Here is a 15,263-nt window from a genome sequence, read left to right on the forward strand (position 1 = left end):
ACAGAAGGCTGTTAATGTGTTAGAAGCAGGTCAGAGAAGGTTTACTAGGCTAATATTTGGAATAAGTGAATTGCCATATGAAGAAAAACTAGAAGTGACTTAAATATAAAATATAAGTTCCTGAGGGGACTTGACTGACTTGATGTTGAAAGGTTGTTTCTTCTTGTGGGAGAATTTAGTTCTAGGTATCATGGTTGAAAAACAAGGGGTTACCCATTTAAGACAGATAAGAACTTTTTTTCTCTCTCATGGTTATTTGTCTTAGGCCTTCCCTTTCTCAAAAGGCAATGGATGCAAAACATTTAAATACTTTTAAGACAGGAGTAGATAGATTCTTGATTACCAGTGAGATGAAGGATTATTGGTATATGCAGAAATGAAGAGTTAAGGTTAAAATGAGATCACTCATAATCTTATTGAATGGCAGAGCAGACTCAAAGGGTCAAGTAGCCTACTCTGGTTCCTTATTCACTTGATTGAATGCCAGGCTTCTAGGAATCTGAACACCCAGCAGGAAAAAGAAAGGCCAATACCTGCTAGCTCAAGGTGACACAAGACCTTGAAAGCATTCGTTGATGCTGAGGAGGAAAATGAGTATTAGCCTTGTTTGCTGAATACTTAATCCACCCCACTTTTTATTCTGTCTTCTTTTTCTCTGTTTCTGTGACCACATACTGCTATCTCCAAGTCCTGACCTCCATTGATTAGGTGTTGTAAACTATTCCCAACTGTTCTGTGTTCTGCAAACAGCAGTCTGGTCAAAATGGAGTCTTCATTGAACTATCTCTAAGACGGTTGCCTAAGATGGATGCAGTGTGTGTGTCTTATAAGAATGTTTGCTGACTCTCCCAAAAACACTCTCAGTACATGTATAAAACACACATGAGTAGTACCGGCACCAAGTTTCCTGCATCACATTCTGCATTAAAATATAATGCAAGCCATTGACGCTAACAGCCTCTAACTCAGGACCTAATGTGTTAAAAAGCAGTGCAACCTACAGAAGCACCTTCAGCCTGTAAGCCTCTAATAAAGCACTAAGAAAGCAAATTAGGGGCATAAATTGCACTCTGTAGAGATGCATGAGATGCAAATGTGATCATTTACTCACTACAGAAGCATGTAAGTTGTAGGTATCTCTGAGCTGAAAAATACAATGTTGAATGATTGAAGTGGTGTGAGAGTTGGCCTGAGAGCAGACAGGATGAAGTGGCGAGGCTGGTGGTTCACTGATCACAGCTTGAATGGATGAAGAATCGAGGAGGATAGTGGCCACGGGGTATGTGGTGGAGACAGTTGGATGATGGCTAGAAAATGTAATCTGCGAGCTGCAGCAGGTAGTACCTGCTCTGATTTACATGCTGGGGATTTACACCATCTAGATTCTCAGGTAAAGAGTGAAGAATTGGAAGTGGCAGATAAATTAACAAATTGGTATTAATAATATGCAAATACTTGGAAATAAAGCAGTTGTTGCTCAATAGTGAGATTGTGAAGTCACTGCGTCAGACTTGATTGCAAACTCTCAAAGCATTTTCTAGTGTTTTCATTATCACCAAATTTTCCCAACTTTGTTGCCAATGCTCATGCCACACCAAGGAACACAAAATTCTGCCCCATATGCCTTTATTAAAAAAATTAAATGACAAAGAGAAAATTTGCCATGTTGTTATACTTTACACATGAAATGAGAAGCAAGAGCTAAAAATTGCAAAATGGGTACTGCAAAATGTTCCTTTTTATTCATTCACATGATGAGGGTGTTGCTGACTGGGCCAGCACTTATTCCCCAGCCCAATTACCCAGAGGGCAGCTAAGAGTCAACCACATTGCTATAGGTCTGGAATCACATATGGCCAGATCAGGTAAAGATGGCAGTTTCCTTCCCTAAAGGACATTAGTGAACCAGATGGGTTTTTCTGAAAATTAACAACAGTTTCACAGTCATCATTAGGATCTTAATTACATAAATTTTAAAAATTGAATTCAAATTCCACCATCTGCCATGGCAGGATTTAAACCTGGGCTCTTAGATCGATACCTGGGTTTCTGGATTAACAGTCCAGTGATAATACTGCTAAGCCATTGTCTCCCCATGTAGGTCATGAGATCCTGAGTACTGCATTTATTTTATTTCCTTCTCTGTTGCTGATCTGCCCCATTATTAACGCATTGAGACTTGAAACATGGTGCAGCTTAATGAGCAGGTTGGCATCCTCCGAATATTTGAAAGCAAACTTCTTCTAGTCAATAAGGTCAGTGTGGCCCTGCTTCAAGGAAAGCTTCAGAGTGCATTTGCAATGATATCTTTGTAGCCATTGGAAGATTTGACCATTTGGATGTTAAGAGATTAACTTGGGAAAGGAAATGAGTTTCAGCTGTACAATTATGGTAGCCTGTCCTTCAAAGTTGGTTTTGTAGGTTTACTTGAATGCTTGTGAATAATACACTGCACTTCAAAAAGGACCCAAATAGTTGTTCAACAGTCCTCACATTGAATCTGGAGAATGTGGCATTAACATTGCTCTGCGTCTGTTACACAATCAGGACTTGCTGCAATGCAGGAACCTGGGGATGATAACCACTCCATCCATAAAAACTTTTATAACATCAACATCTTCATTATCAAACATTCACTACGTTAGTTTGTAGAAATTGGATCTCTTGTCAGTGATGGTGTTTTGAGAGGGACAAGACTAAGGTATGGGAAGAATTCAACATATCCAGTGCAGAGCAAAGGCAAACCTTTTTCTCGATCGATAAAAAGTAAATCCAACAGGACAATTGTCTAAAACGAATCAGATTACACAGTGGGAAAGCAAAAGTGCAGTGCTTTGATGGACAAGTCGCATGATTTATGGAGATTGAATGAAATGGAAAGGTAGATAAAAGCAAAAGCACCAGTCCTGCATAGCACTTGCATTGAGTTGGTTTTTGTAATGGAGCTCCCCGCCAGGAGAAGTGCTCTTCAAGATGCATGAAATGAGAGCCATGTAATGATTACTATTGTTAATTCTTAGGGCTAAAAAAAAGTCAAATTCCTTATGTAAAATTTCAGAATTAACTTTTTTTGTCACAATATTCAGTTTTTTTTCATTTATTTTGCTATTTTTATTTATTCACAATACCCCTGTCACATTTTGCTTCAAGAAAATAAATGTATGTCAATTCCGCTCAAATACTCAGGCCGTAATCATAACCTTTACTTCAAATTGTGGGATACACTGAAGCCCGAAGTAAATTGAAATGTCCAGCTGATTTCCCTCCTCTCCAGCAGTTCAGCACTAAAACTTCACTCCTCCCAGCACCTTGACATTGACATAATGACAGTGTATGCTCTAGGCTTGGAACCAAGGACATTGAGTCCCTAACTGAACCCTTGTCCTTTCTTATGATTTTGACTTTATATGAGGTGGACTGAAGTTTCAGCCCCAACAGACCATCATGGAACCAGGGATACAAAATCAGGATATATATCTAATTGGTTTGTATTTTATCTTGCCGCCTTTGAAAAAGAATTTGATAAAGCAAAAATCAGATTTTCATGGCATAGGATTAGATTAGAACAAAGTAGCTTATGAGACTTGAGCACCAAGATAAAGATGAGAGGTATTAACAAGAATGTGGTGTCGTAATGGCAATGTCACTGAGTTAGTAATCTAACTACTCCAGGTGAAAGTTCTGGAAGAAAATTATTTGAATCCTACCATAGTAGACCATGACATTTAAATTCAACAAATGCCAATCTATGGTGACCATAATGATTGTTGACAATTATAAAATCCCATCTGGTTCACTATTGCCCATTAGGAAAGGAAATCTTTCGTCCTTTTCTGGGTTGGCCTACATATGATAGCAGACCAAAGCAATATGGTTGACTCTTAAGTGCCTTCAGAAATGACTGAGTAAGCCACTCAAGCTGTTTTGGTTGGATGGGTAACCCCATGTTGATTCAGTTATTGGAAACCGCAATGGCAAATCCGGCCTGTCGATGCTGGTCCTAAAATTATGTAATAGATGGGGAAGGAAAACTGACTTTGTCTTCACAAGTCTACCTATTGTAGATGTATCAATTGATGAGAATATCAATAAAAGTAACCACAATGCAGTTGTGACTTCATATTGAGGTAATCATCCATCAGGTTGTCTGGCACAACCATCATACTAAATAGGACAGATTAAATTTAACAACTTAAAACTGGTCAATCAGCAGCAGATTGCATTCAACCACAGTTTGTAACCTCAGCACTGTACTGTCATCAGAATCTGAGAGATGAATCCTGGTTCAAAGAAGAGTAAAGGAGGGCAAGCCAATAACAGTACCAGGCAAAACTAAAAGGAAGATATCAACCTGGGAAGTTCCAAGACTTATGTCAAACTTGAATGCAGCATTCAAAAAACAGATCAGATCTAAATTCTATAGGCCTGTCACATCCAGTTGTGAATGGTGGTGTTACTGCTGAAGATACAAGCTAATCACTACAGAACTGTGAACTCAAGGTAATAAGATAACATTTCAAAGAGTCAAAGGGCTGTAGCTGTGTAACATTTATTCCCTTTGTCTTTACCAGAAATTTCCACATAAACTTATTGCTTGCATTTGTGCGTATGTTTCATGTTACATTTTTATTATTTTTTCCCAGGGTTGGAATAAAATTCTGCTTTCTTTCACTCAAGAAAGCTTGATACCAGGAGTTAAAAGAGGAGAGCTGATTTTTTTACGCCCATTTGATTATAACAACATCTAGATTAATCTTAGCAAATCTTTATCACCTTAATGATTAGCTGTTTAACACTAACATCATAACTGAATATTGTACAAAAACTTTATGAATATCCAATAAAATTTTGTTTACTTCAATACTCATGTTATAAAAACTTGTGCAAGTACTCACTTCTGTTTATAAATAATATTTGGATTGTGATAATTTGTGTTCAGTCTTTCCCATTCAGATTTACCATTGTAAACTGCAATACACCTCATCCTTGTTATCTGCAGGAGATAGGGGTACAGACTCACCATGGACAACCCAAAACACAGGTGCCATTCCGATGTAACTCTCCTATGCACTGTAAAGATTTGTGCAAACAAAATCAGATGAATCAATGAAAAATAAATAAAGATGGGGCTGGGGATAATTTTGCAGGTAGTTAATCAACACGTCCTATTCAGTTTTGCTGTGTCCACAGTGATGATGTAGTTACTCAGGTTGTCTTCCTTAAGCAGGAAAATCAACATTTCAGGCAAAAACCCTTCATCAGGAATGAGGCTGGGAGCCTCGGTGGGGGAGATAAATGGGAGGGGGTGATGGGGCTGGGAGGAATGTAGCTGAGAGTGCAATAGGTGGATGAAAGTGGGGGTAATGGTGATAGGTCAGAGGGGAGGGTGGAGCAGATAGGTGGGAAGGTAGATGGACAGATAGGACAGGTCATGAGGGCAGTGCTAACCTGGAAGGTTGGAACTGGGATAAGGTATAGGGAGGGGAATTAGGGAACTGGTGAAATCCACATGATGCCCTGAGGTTGGAGGTCCCAAGGCGGAAGATGAGGCGTTCTTCCTCTAGGCATCGGGTGGTAAGGGAGTGGCAATGGAGGAAGAACGCTTCATCTTCCGCCTTGGGACCTCAACCCCATGGCTCTGGCCTGAAACGTTGATTCTCCTGCTCCTTGGATGCTGCCTGACTAACTGTGCTTTTCCAGCACCACACTCTCAACTCTAATCTCCAGCATCTATAGTCCTCATTTTCGTCTTGTCTTTTCCTTTAGTCAATCAACATGTTTGGCTTTATAAAAAATCCCTAATATGCAACTGACTGTACACAATGCCTTGAGCATTTATTTATATTAAATGTTGTCATGCACTCAAGATAAATGATTGTAATATTATTAATGTAAATTGTCTGGGAACAGTGGGAGAAAGAAGCAGGCAGAACTATATCCAGAAATTATATTAGTGGCCACCTCAGAAAGCATTCTTTTTATATGTTATTTACATAATAATTCCTTATTCACAAGAGGCAGGTAGGAGAGCGCTGGAAGGATTGTGTATTCTCAGTCGTAATACTATTAGATCAAAAAAGTTTTACATTAGCTGCACTTAGATATTGAGCTAAAGTTAATTTTAATTCCCAGAGGCAGAGCCAATACTTGATAAGCAGTAGTCCTACCAGCTATACTCTAAGAATTTTTTTGAGATTTATTTGCAATATAGTGTCATGAAAAGTTTTAAATGTCTTTTTATTTTCCATAAGGCCTTTCTTGGATTTTTGTCCAGGATGTCATATGCACTCAATCAGTTATGTGCATTTCATTGAGGACTGGATCTTGATGTGCATTGTTTAATAAGTAGCAGGAATGAAATCCATTAACAATGCTGATCAGTCTTCCAGGAAAAGGCAATCATTTCTGTTCTTAATTCACTGATAAATATTATATCAAACAGTGCTTTGTCTTTGAAATTTAGCATTAATTTGCTGCTTTCTTTAAATGTGAAAAGGAACTTTTGACATTCCTTTGTTTTAATTTTGATTTCATATCATGAATTGAGTACAATTGATATGGATCCAGACTGTTAAGTGAATTTCAGCTTCAATAAACTGCTGATGAGTTGAGGCACATAGAACACACCATAAACCATTTAACTTCAGAACAGAAATGTACAGGTTCAAACAAAGTACATTAGATCTAAGATCTAGGAGAACGTTGATATATTTTATGTTTTTGAAAGATGGATTATGATCCAGTTGTTCAGATTTGATCAAAGTTAGGTCACACTGCCCTATATGTGCATTTGATACCAAAAATATAAGAATGATCTAATCAGAATTGCCATGCCATAAATGTACAATTAAGTATCCTTGACACGAACAGAGAGAAGCCAAGTTCATTTTACTGTTGCAATAGAAGATTCAAGTGGACATCAAAAAGTGTGGGGTCTTTAATCACACGTAGGTCAACTGATCTGAGATGTTGGCTCTCTTCTTCAAAGGAAGTTACTCAACCAGTTTTGTTTTATGCCAATCTGTCACTTTTCATAGTCAGTTTTCTGCACTAACCCACACATGGCCAAATTTATTCAGGTTATTCCCACAGCTCCCTAGGCTGAGATTTGAGCAAAGAACATCTGGTGTGATAGTCAAGAACCATAGCTGTAGGGCTATCATATTTCAGAAGGGCTTGAGTAAAGAATCTCAAAGCAAAACTCATCATCTTTGACCCACAAGAACTAGAAGTAGGTCTGGCTTGGTGGGTGATAATAGAGGAGGGGGGCTTGGAGATCCTGGGAGTAAAGAATATATGGCGGGATAATGAAGGAACAGTGGAGGGCTTTTGAAGTGATTCTTCACAGTGCTCAGCAAAAGTACATTCAAATGTAAAGGAAGTACTGAAGGAAAAGGGATAAACAGCCATGGATTAAGAAAATAAAGGAAGATAACAAATTGAAAACTAATGTACACAAAGTGACAGAGATTAGGAGGAAACTACAGAATTGGGAATTTTTTAAATGTTAACAGAAAACCATGATAAACCTACGAAGAAAGGTAAGATAGATTATGAGAATAAGCTAGCTCAGAATTTAAAAACAGGTAGTAAAATTTTCTACAAATGCATAAAACAAATAAGAGTGACTAAGACAAGTGTTGGTCCTTTTAGAGGATGAGAAGGGGAATTTAACAATGGGAAATGAGAAAATGACTGAGGCATTAAACTGGTATTTTGTGTTGGTCTTCACAGTGAAATACACAAATAACATGCCAATAATTGATGACAAGGAGGCTATGGCAGGTAAGGAACTAGAAACAATCATTATCACTAAAGAGGTAATGCTGGGCAAGCTAATGGGGCCAAAGGTGGACAAGTCTGCTGGCCCTGGTGGAATGCATCCCCAGGGTACAAAAAGAGATGACAGGAGAAATAACAAATGTGCTTGTGGTAGTTTGCCAAAATTCACTGGACTCTGGGGCTGTTCTGGTAGGTTGAAAAACAGTGGGGAAAATGCTTGAACCTATCATCAAGGAAGAAATAGCAAGACATCTGGATAGAAAGCTTCCCATTGGGCAGATGCAATGTGGGTTCATGAAAAGTAGGTCATGTTTAACTAATTTCCCGGAATTCTTTGAGGACATTACAAGTGTGGTAGATAATGGAAAACTGGTGGATGTGGTGTGTCTGGATTTCCAGAAGGCATTCACCAAGGTGCCACACAAAAAGTTGCTGCTAAAGATAAAAGTGCATGGCATTATGGGTAATGTGGTAGCATGGATAGAAGATTGGTTAACTAACAGAAAGTAAAGTTTGAGGATAAATGATTTTTTTGAGTGGTGTTCAGATGCCAGTGGTGTGCTTCTGGGATCAGTATTGGGACCACAATTGTTTGGGGTTGAGAACCAAGTGTAGTGTATCAAAGTTCACAGATGACACTGAGAGGAGTGGTAGAGCAAATTGTTTTAGAGGACAATGAAAGTCTGCAGAAAGATATAGGTAGATTAAATGAGTGGGCAAGGGCCTGGCAGATAGAGTACAATGTTGGTAAATGTGACGTCATCCAATAACAGCAAAATAGACTATAATATAAATGGTACAGATTCATCCTTGTGCATGAATCACAAAATGTTAGTTTGCAGGTAAGCAGGTAGTTAAGAAGGCAAATGGAATACTGTCCTTCATTGTTAGAAGGATGGAGTTTAAAAATAGGAAGGTTATGCAGCTATATAGGGTGCTGGTGAGGTCACACCTGGAGTACTACGTACAGTGTTGGTCTCTTTATTTGAGAAATGATGTATTAGCACTGGAGGGGACACAGAGTAAGTTCACTAGGTTAACTCTAGAGTTGACAGACTTGGCTGAGGACAGATTGAGTAAATTGGGGCTATACTCATTGGCATTTAGAAGAATGAGGGGGACCTTATTGAAACATATAAAATTATGAAAGGAATAGATGAGGTAGAAGCAGGGAGGTTGTTTCCACTGGTGGGTGAAACTAGAACTAGGGACCATAGTCTCCAAATAAGGAAAATAGATTTAGGACTGAGTTGAGAAGGAAATTCTTCACCCAAAGGGTTGTGAATCTGTAATTCCCTGCCCAGTGAAGCAGTCGAGGCTACCACATTGAATGTATTTATGGCATAGATAGATAGATTTTTGAACAGTAAAGGAATTAAGAGTTATGATAAGCAGGCGGGTAAGTGGAGTAAAGTCCACAAAAGGATCAGCCGCGATCTTATTGAATAGCGGAGCAGGCTCGATGGACCAGATGGTCTATGCCTGCTCCTAGTTCATATGTCCAGATGTTCTTATGGGGTGTGGCTTGGTTGAGCTGCGTTGTTGCACAATGTTTTACTTTGTGTGGAGTTCAAGACTAGGGAGCTGATGAACACTTGAGCAACTCTCCACGTCCAAAACAAAATCATTTCCAACCTACTTTTTCAGAAATCCTTCATTCTATCAATAACTCTAAGAATTGATCAAAGAGTGCAGTACACATGCTCTAATCAGTTCTAACATATGTATATTATATGATTCCTATTAGCTTATTTAGGCTTATGAGCACTGTTGCTTTTAATTGCCTTCGCAACGGTGCTTTCCAAAGTCAAAGCCCTGAGTTTCTTGCCCAGCCACAATATTTTTAAAAAATTCATTCACAAGACAATTTCTCTTACCCATCCTTAATTGCCCAAAGTGCATTCAACCACATTGCTGTGGTCTAAAATCACATGTAGGTCAAGATTGAGTAAGGATGCCAGTCACTCTTCTTAAAGGACATGCATGAACCAGATGAATTTTTCCAACATTGAATAATGGTTTAATGGTCATCATTCGACTCTCAATTCCATATTTTAATTGAATTCAAAGCCACCATCTGCCATGATGTGATTCAAATTCTGGTCTCGAGGACATTTCTTCAGTTTCTGGATTAATAGTCTAGCAATATTACCACTCGGCCATTGCTTCCCACACCTTCTGTGTCAAATTTGGTTTGATTTCTTGCCTCTGTGAAGAGCCTTGAGGCATTTCATATAAATACAAATAGTTATTGTTGGTTTGTTAAAGGAGATCTGTGTTTGGAAACAGGCTTACTTTGTAAAGGTCATACTTGTAAACCACATTGTCCAGCCTTCAGGACAGTAGGGCTCCAGAATCAGATATGGTTTGCATGCCAACTTGAAGAGCATTGCCTTTTTCTCTTTCTGAAAAATTAAGTCTAGGTTGCAAGTAAGTATTTCCTAAGTCTTTTGGCATTATTAGGCTTCCTTTCCCAAACTCTAGTAGCGACATAACGACCTCTACATGAAGGACGGGTTGCACCTGAACTGGAGGGGCACAAATGTCCTGGGTGGGAGATTTGCTCTTGTGATTCGGGAGGGTTTAAACTAGTTTGGCAGGGGGCTGAGAATCAGAGCCACATGTCTGAGAGGGGGTCAGTTGCAGACGGGGCAGTGACAGGATGTATTGAATCTATCAGGAAGGTTTCTCATGCAATGAAATAAAGGAATTGGTTAAAGTGTGTCTGCTTTAATGCAAGGAGTGTCCGAAATAAGAGTGACGAACTTAGAGCATGGATCAGTGTTTGGGGCTATGATGTCGGGGCCATAACGGAGATGTGGGTTTCACTGGGGCAGGAATGGTTGCTGGATGTTCCAGGGTCTAGAACATTTAAAATGAACAGGGAGGGTGGAAAAAGAGGGGGGGGGGGGGGGGGGGGGTAGCATTGCTAATCAGAGAGTGCATCACAGCTACAGAAATGAAGGTTGTTGAGGAAGGTTTGTCTACTGAATCAGTATGGGTGGAAGTTAGGAACAGCAAGGGAACAGCCACCGCATTGGGGGTTTTCTACAGACCACCTACCTGCAGTAGAGAGATTGAAGAATGCATAGGCGGGCAGATTCTGGAAAAATACAGATGTAGCAGTATTGTCGTTATGGGCGATTTCAACTTTCCCAATATCAGCTGGAACCTCCTAAGTGCAGATGGTTTAGATGGAGCCGTTTTTGTCAGGTATGTTCAGGAGGGTTTCCTTACTCAGTACATAGACAGGCCGATGAGGGGAGAGGTCATTTTGGATTTGGTGCTTAGCAACGAGCCAGGACAGGTGTCAAATCTCGCGGTGGGAGAGCACTGGTGACAGTGTTCACAACAGTCTCACATTTACCATTGCCTTGGAAAGAGAAAGGAGCAGTTACCAAGGGAAGATATTTAATGGGGTAAAAGGAAATTATGACGCTATCAGACAGGAGTTGGAAAGTACAGACTGGGAGCAATTGTTCCACAGAAAGGACACAGCAGACATGTGGAGACTATTTAAGGAACAGTTGTTACGAGTGATGCACAAATTTGTTCCTCTGAGACAGGTAAGAAGGGGTAAGATTAAGGAACCTTGGAGGACGATAGCGGAGGAACTTCTCGTGAAAAGGAAGAAAGCAGCTTATGTAAGATGGAGGAAGCAAGGATCAAGCACAGCTTTAGAGGAATATAGGCTTGCTAGAAAAGAGCTCAGAAATGGAATGAGGAGAGCCAGGAGGGGGCATGAAAAAGGTTTGGCAAGAAGGATTAGGGAGAACTCAAAGGCATTTTACTCATACATGAGGAATAAGAGAATGATCAGGGAGAAGTAGGGCCGATAAGGGAGAGTGGAAGGAACTTGTGCATGGAGTCTGAGCAGATAGAGGAAGCTGTAAATGAGTTTTTTGCTTCGGTTTTCACTAAGGAAAGGGAACTTGTTGTAAATGAAAACTTAGAGGAGCTGGGATACAGTCTTGACCAGATCACGATTGATGAAGTTGATGAGCTAGAAATTTTGGAAAACATTAAGATTGATAAGTCCTCAGGGCCAGACCAGATTTATCCTAGGCTGCTGCGGGAAGCGAGAAAGGAGGTTGCAAAGCTGCTGGCGAGGATATTTGCCTCCTCACTCTCCACAGGAGTCGTACCAGAGGATTGGAAGGAGGTGAATGTTGTTCCTCTTTTCAAGAAGGGGAATAGGGAAATCCCTGACAATTACAGACCAGTCAGTCTTATGTCTGTAGTCAGCAAGGTTTTGAAAGAATTCTGAATTATGAAAGGATTTATGACTATTTGGCAAAGCATAGTGTGATTAAACGCAGTCAGCATGGCTTTTTGAGGGGCAGGTCATGTCTCACAAATCTTATTGAGTTCTTTGAGGAGATGTCAAGACAGGTCGACGATGGTCAAGCAGTGGATGTGGTGTATATGGATTTCAGCAAGGCATTTGATAGAATACCCCAAGGTAGGCTCATTCATAAAGTCAGGAAGTATGGGATACAGGGGAATTTGGCTATCTGGATTCAGAATTGGCTGGCTGACAGAAGGCAGAGAGTGGTTGTAGATAGAAAGTATTCTGCCTGGAGGTCAGTGTTGAGTGGGGTCCTGCAGGGCTCTGTTCTTGTGCCTCTGATCTTTGTAGTTTTTATAAATGTCTTGGATGAGGAGGTTGAGGGGTGGGTTAGTAAATTTGAAGATGACACAAAAGTTGGAGGTGCCATTGATAGTATAGAGGGCTACTGCAGGTTGCAGCTCGACATAGACAGGATGCAGAGCTGGGCTGAGAAATGGCAGATGGAGTTCAACCTGGATAAATGCGTAGCGATGCATTTTGGGAGGTCGAACTCGAATGCTGAATATAGGATTAAAGACAGAATTCTTGGCAGTGTGGATGAACAGGGAGATATTGGTGTCCAAGTACATAGATCCCTCAAAGTTGCCACCCAACTGGATAGGGTTGTTAAGAAAGCATATGGTGTTTTGGCTTTCATTAACAGGGGATTCGAGTTTAAGAGTTGTGAGGTTTTGCTACAGCTCTACAAGTCCCTGGTGAGACCACACTTGGAATATTGTGTTCAGTTCTGATCGCCCTACTATAGGAAAGATCCAGAGGCTTTGGAGAAGATGCAAAGAAGGTTTACCAGGATGCTGCCCGGACTGGAAGGACTGGCTTATGAAGAAAGGTTGAATAAGCTCAGACTTTTCTCTCTGGAGAGAAGGAGGAAGAGAGGAGATCTGATTGAGGTGTACAAAATAATGAGTGGAATAGATACAGTCAATAGCCTGAGACTTTTCCCCAGGGCAAGATTGACTGGTACGAGGAGTCATAGTTTGAAGTTATTAGGAGGAAGGTATAAAGGAGATATCAGAGGTAGGTTCTTTATGCAGAGAGTTGTGAATGCATGGAATGCGTTGCCAATTGTGGTGGTGGAAGCAGAGTCATTGGAGACATTTAAGTGACTGTTGGACATGCACATGGATAGCAGTGAGTTGAGGGGTGCGTGGGTTAAGTTACTATATTTTACATTAGGATTAACTCTCAGCACAACATTGTAGGCCAAAGGGCCTGTTCTGTGCTGTACTTTTCTATGTTCTATGTTCTATAAATAGACCATTTTAAAGGCCTGTCAGTCCTGCTTTAAGTCCTGCTTTGAACTATCGGAGTGACTTAATGACAATTCCATAGAAGCAGTGACTTTAATCCTAACCCTACATACAGTGTAGCAAAAGGGTCAGTGACCTCCTACATTCTGCCAGGGTGTGTCTTCTAAATACTCAACTTTTCAAAAATTGTGTGTGGGAAACTGAGATGAAGAAAAAGAGATCAATCAAATGCTGGTAAGGGCATCTGGCAGGACAGCATCTAGAAATTTAGGAATTAACTTCTGCTGTTTACCAATATTACCAGCTTGGCAAATTTTCATGAACAAAGCACATCTCCTATTCTCTCCGCTTCCTCCAGCATTACTTTACAGGCAGCAACAGAAAACCTTGGAGCCCACTCTCTGCCATGCTGGGCCATAAATAAGTCAATGTGAAACTCACATTTACAATGAATTCCAGCACCTCTTATAGTCACAATTGCTAACCCCTTGATATACACTTGAGTTTGTACTTCCTGTTTGTGTGTGCAGTCATATTAGCATGCAGCATGAAGTTCACGTGCTGACTGGATCAGAAACAATGGATATAAGGTAAACCCCATTGAGATCCTTGCAGCAGATTTTGAGCTCAGTCCAATTTCATAGTTTAATGATTTCATATCAAAGGCTATGAAGAGCTCAAGAGTGGGTGAAGATACAGAGTGTATTAGAGGAGATCTAATTTCTGTTTATGATTGTTGCTCTTTCTGTTTTGTAGTAAGGTCAAAACTGTTATGGGATGTTTATTGTGCTGTTTTGGAAGTTAAAGTATAATATGTAAATAAGTTTTTAATTTGTACTTGGGGTTTCACATCCCAAAAATGACAAGGGGTGTTCTTTTTTAAAGTATGTTGGCTACCACTTTCATTATTATTTCATATAGGCACTCTACTTTGCAAAGAATGTGCAATTCTATTCATTTAACTATTACCAATTTTGCTGATGAATCTTTGGTTACCCAGCTTCCGTATTCTTGCCTAACCTGAAAATAACTGCCTCAGATACAATCAACTGTGCTTCATACTTCAGTTCAAATTATTATTGTTCTTATTATGAATTCTAATTATTTATGTTTCAGTGGTTCTGTGTCAGGAGCACAGATTTCTGAAATTACTCTGTGGTTTCGATAAATGATTTCAAACAAAAATCATAAGACAGGCTTGATCTTTTGTGAAAATTAGTTTCTCAGTCACAACCTTAAACCCACAGACAAAGCTACACATTTGGCAATAACATGGGTGAAGTAGAACATCTCAGAGAAACTATGGAATATCTGATATGAATGTTTAAAAATAGCATACTGACAAATTCGAATAGCCTCTTCAGGTCTGGAGTTGAGGAAGGTCAGTGTAACATTTTATGTTAGCACACACTGAAGGGATAATTTAACAAATCATTCCTCCACCACCAGGACCACATATCAGCGCACAAGTGCATGCTCCTTGCAATGTAAAAGGAAAATATTATTCTTGATCTGTGCTTTGTTGTCCAAAGTCTCACCCATGTCTTTGGCACCATCAAATGTGATTATTCTATTCCACAGTACTAATGTCATCCTCCTGATGAGTAAATATTCACAAAATAAAGTCAAAGCAAAGCAGTTCAAAGTGCTTTGTGCCATAAATTGTAATTACAATAAAGGTCTTTATCTAACAATGCCATCCTGCAGCACATATTTCCATTCAGTTGCTGCTAAAACAGGTACACTGCATTGTTCTAAGGGAGCAATGTGTTTCTTTGCCAGTGGCATTCAAAGTCTGCATCTTGTTCAGAGCCCTATAATTTAGTCGAATTTGAAATTGGACATTATTTTGACATACGAGAATATTTCAGAAATATATA

The sequence above is a fragment of the Chiloscyllium plagiosum genome, unplaced genomic scaffold (assembly GCF_037043375.1).
Source record: "Chiloscyllium plagiosum isolate Xiang-an unplaced genomic scaffold, Cpla_swu_hap1 HiC_scaffold_5, whole genome shotgun sequence".
Classification (NCBI taxonomy): domain Eukaryota; kingdom Metazoa; phylum Chordata; class Chondrichthyes; order Orectolobiformes; family Hemiscylliidae; genus Chiloscyllium; species Chiloscyllium plagiosum.